This window comes from Macaca fascicularis, chromosome 3 (genome assembly GCF_037993035.2).
Source record: "Macaca fascicularis isolate 582-1 chromosome 3, T2T-MFA8v1.1".
NCBI lineage: Eukaryota > Metazoa > Chordata > Mammalia > Primates > Cercopithecidae > Macaca > Macaca fascicularis.
The window spans coordinates 15,040,559-15,045,101 of record NC_088377.1 but is presented as its reverse complement, the minus strand read 5'-3'; the positions used below and the strand labels follow the sequence as shown (position 1 = coordinate 15,045,101).

The following is a 4,543-nucleotide window of genomic DNA, read 5'->3' as shown; positions in this document are numbered from 1 at the left end:
CAAAATGAGGATGTTTGGTGATCATTTTATGCAAAGCCCTTAGAATAGTGCCTGGAATATAAGCACCCCTCGATGTTAGCTGTTTTGTTTGTTATCTCTAAGATTCCTTAGTATGCTAAGAATCCTCGAGTCTGTGTTAAAGCATGAAGGAAGGTGACCTAATGACAGCTAATCCAGCTTGCTTGCACCCTGTGTCAGACTTGTAATTTCTAGAAATTACCATCAGAGATAATTTAACTATCAGGACCTTACTTGCACTCCCTTGATGATACCGAATCACCAGAGGGAAAGATTTCAATGCCTTCCAGGCCATGCCAGTGCTCACATGCGCTAGGGTGGTACTGGCTGGGGGAAGTGGTCCATCAGCCAATGCTGTGCTCAGAGTTGTTTTGATAGTTGCTGGTAGCACTTGCAGAAGGGAACCGTGACCCTCTCCTCCATCTCCCATGCCTTCAGTTCAACAGAGAGGACCTGGAAGTCAATATCCCTGGCACTGGCATTAAGAGATACAACTCTGGTTTTGCCACCTGCTCTCCACTTCCACCTGAGCTCTGCTCTAGCTGCACAGAGCTCGCTCCGAGCTCCAGGCTCCTGCTAAGCTAGACCACCATCAACTCCCTCCAGCTGACTTCATGATAACCTACTGTGATCTCATCGGCCACAAAGAGGTATCCTCTGACTTTTACAAAGATCCTGGAGATCAGGGACAGGCTGTGTCTGGAGGTGGAGGGGAAGATGGTCAGTAGGACAGAGGGTAACATTGAAGACTTGCCCATTAGTGAGAATGCCTCCACTGAAGACCCCTACGGTAAAGATATAGAAAGCACAGTAATTGATGCTGTTGTTATCATCATGAACCATCACTTGCCAGAAACCAGCTCCACAAAAGAAGCCTACAGGAAGTACATCAAAGATTACATGAGATGAGTCAAAGGCAAACTTGAAGAACAGAGACCGTAAAAAGTAAATCTTTTATGACAGACTGCAGAACAAATCAAGCACATCCTTGTAATTTCAAAAAGTACCAGTTCATTATTTGTGAGGACATGAATCCAGATGGCATGCTGGCTCTACTGGACTACCATGAAGATGATGTGACCCCAGATATGATTTTCTTTAAGGATCATTTAGAAATGGAAAAATGTTAACAGATTTGGCAATTGCTTTGGATCTATCACCTGTCATTGTAACTGGCTACCACTTGTCATCCACACAACACCTTTGAAGACAAATGGAACTGATGTCACCTTGAGCACTTTATTTTGACCATGATTTATTTGGAGTGGAAGCATTGTTTCTGAGGGAAAAAAAAAAAAAAAGAAAAGCATACCATATATAGGTTGTCTAAAAATAAAATACATTTAAAGTTAAAAAAAATACAACTCTGTGACCTAGACTGGAGCTGTCAGCTACCTCTCTCCCACCTACATATATACTCACATGGAGCTCTGCGAAGGAGAGAAGCAAAATTTCTTTATAATTTTTTAGAGGTTTGTTTATTTATTTATTTACCTTTCACTGGATTTTTTATTTTATTTTATTTATTTATTTATTTTTGACAGAGTCTTGCTCTGTTGCCAGGCTGGAGTGCAGTGGCACAATCTGGGCTCATTGCAACCTCTGCCTCCTGGGTTCAAGTGATTCTCCTGCCTCAGCCTCCCGAGTAGCTGGGACTACAGGCACATGCTTCCATGCCCATCTAATTTTTGTATTTTTAGTAGAGACAGGGTTTCACCATGTTGGCCAGGATGGTCTTGATCTCTTGACCTCGTGATCTGCCCGCCATATTTAACCAGTCATAGATAGAGAAGACCCAATGATGAGGTGCAAATGGTTTTGCAATCCATTTCATTTTCACTTTTGTGGTGTAGCCAGTTGTTTGGGATTACAACAGTACTAAAATCTTTAAAAATAAAGCTCTTCTCATGCCTGTAATCCTAGCACTTTGGGAGGCAGAGGCGGGCAGATCACTTGAGGCCAGGAGTTTGAGAGCAGCCTGGCCAACATGCAAAACCCTATCTCTACTAAAAATAAAAAAATTAACCAGGTGTGGTGGTGCATGCCTATAATCCCTGCTACTTGGGAGGCTGAGGCACAAGAATCACTTGAACCCAGGAAGTGAAGGTTGTGTTGAGCTGAGACCATGCCACTGTGCTACAGCCTGGATGACAGAGTGAGACTGTCTCAAAAGAAAAGAGGGCTCTAAAAGATGTCCATGATGGACATCACTGTCTGGCAAGCAGGACCCCTTGTTCTTCCAAAAGTACCTTGATGTACTTCTTATTGTTTTAATGTAATGACAGATCAAGGTGCTCTGTCCTTCCCTACCCAAAAATTGCGAACTGGTTCCCAATTAGGCAACTTGGCTTCTACTCTGACTTTAAATCTCATGCAAAGTGACATAAGAATGGGTGTTGGGCATTCTTCATTTGTGTCTCTTTCTCCGCTCTCCAGCTATCCACCTTACTCGGTGTCCTGCAAGGTTCATGTTTATGGATTACGTCGGAAGGCTTCCTTAACCTCTGCTTCCATTTGGGTTTGGCCGACGGAAGGCACTGGCTGAAGATGAGAAGGTAGAAGAGTGAATTGGGGATGTTTTTCACCTTCTGCCCTCTCTGCTGGGCACAGTAGGTTGGTTCTTTCCCTCTCCTAATGCCTCAGCTTCATATGGTAACCCTAAAAATTAATAAATCCTTTTCCAGTTTAGTACTATCATAGAACAGCAGGCTTGGTTATTGCTCTTTGAAAATCAGTGTCAATGTGAGTTGAAATCTGTCTAGAAGAAAAAAAACCCAAAAATAATATTTTAAAGCTTTGTATTCAGAAATCAGGTTAGGAGCTAAAACAATAAAAATTTAAAAAAAAATTTTAAAGGCTGGATGTGGTGGCTCACATCTGTAATCCCAGCACTTTGGGAGGCCAAGGTGGATGGATCACCTGATGTCAGGAGTTCAAGACCAGATTGGCTAACATGGTGAAACCCTGTCTCTACTAAAAATACAAAAATTAGCTGGACATGGTGTTGCATGCCTGTAATCCCAGCTACTCGGGAGGCTGAGGCAGGGAAGTTGATTGAAGCCAGGAGACGGAGGTTGCAGTGAGCCGAGATCATGCCACTGCACTCCAGCCTGGGCGACAGAGCAAGACTGTCTTAAAAAAAAAAAAAAAATTTTGAGCTGCAGTTACTTAAAAAAAAAAAAAAGAGAATTCATTTATAAGTTTATAATAAACCAATAAATTTATTAATCTCTTGGTAGATATTTTCATTTATCTAAAAGTATCTTCTTGTGTGATTTCTTCTTTGATTCATTGGTTCTTTAGTTGTATTAATTTTCATATTTATGTAAATTTCCCAAATTGCCTTCTGTAACTGATTTTTAATCTCATTGCATTGTGGTCAGAAAATAGGCATTTCTTATTTCAGCCCTTTTAAGCATATCAAGGTCTTATTTTACAGCTTAACGTATAGTCTTTCCTGAATAAATTTCCATGTGTGCTTTAGAAGAATATGTGTTGTTCTCTCATTGGGTGCATTGTTCTATAGATGTCTGTTAGATCTAGTTGTGTTATAATGTTGTTCAAGTCTTCTATTTCCTCATGGATTATGTATAGTTGTTCTACCTATTTTGAAGTCTCCAAATATTATTGTTTTTGAAATAGATAAATATTATTATCTATTTCTCCTTTCATATCTGTTCCTTTTGTCTGATTTTGCTTCATGTATTTTGAGGCTCCGTTGTCAGGTGCATATATGTTTATAATTGTTATGCTTTCTTTATGGATTGTTGCAAACCTTTGCCTAATTTCTAGAGTTCTGAAAAAGTTGATACTGACTATTGTTGCTAGGCTGGCTTGCTTTCTTTCTTTCTTTCTTTCTTTCTTTCTTTCTTTCTTTCTTTCTTTCTTTCTTTCTTTCTTTCTTTCTTCCTTCCTTCCTTCCTTCCTTCCTTCCTTCCTTCCTTCCTTCCTTCCTTCCTTCCTTCCTCTTCCCTTCTTTCCTTTTTTCTTCTTTCTCTTCCTTCCTTCCTTCCCTCTCTCCTTCCCTCCCTCCCTCCTTTGTTCCTTCCTGCCTTCTCTTCTTCCTTCCTTCCTCCCTCCTTCCCTCCCTTCCTCCCTTCCTTCCTTCCTTCCTTCCTTCCTTCCTTCCTTCCTTCCTTCCATCCATCCTTCCTTCTTTCTTTCTTTTTTTTGTGTGTTCTTGTTGTTTTTGTGGAGAAGCAGCTTTTTGGAGATCCTTACTCTGCCATTCCTGGTGATGTCTCTCTGCAGTTTCTAATAAGAGAAAGTCTCTAAGAGTTTCAAATAGAAGTATACATTTATGTTGTGTGTTCTTGGAAAGACCTTTTTTTTTAGACTCGCTTTTACATAAAATAAGAAAACAATTAGTAAACACTGGGGTAAAATAAACTTTAGCATAATTAACAACTACTAAACTGGCCATTTTTACATGAACATATGAGGTGTGACATGAATCTGAAAACTGATCCAACTAGTAGGCATCATTTCAACGTCACTAGAAGAGTCAATCTGATGAGTCTCTGTC

At 40.3% G+C, this 4,543-nt stretch overlaps 1 pseudogene; it reads left to right on the top strand.

Annotated features, from left to right (window-relative positions):
• The first annotated feature begins 462 nt into the window (after nt 1-462).
• On the top strand, nt 463-1,148 carry LOC102116975 (translationally-controlled tumor protein-like; annotated as a pseudogene).
• The last annotated feature ends 3,395 nt before the right edge of the window (nt 1,149-4,543 follow it).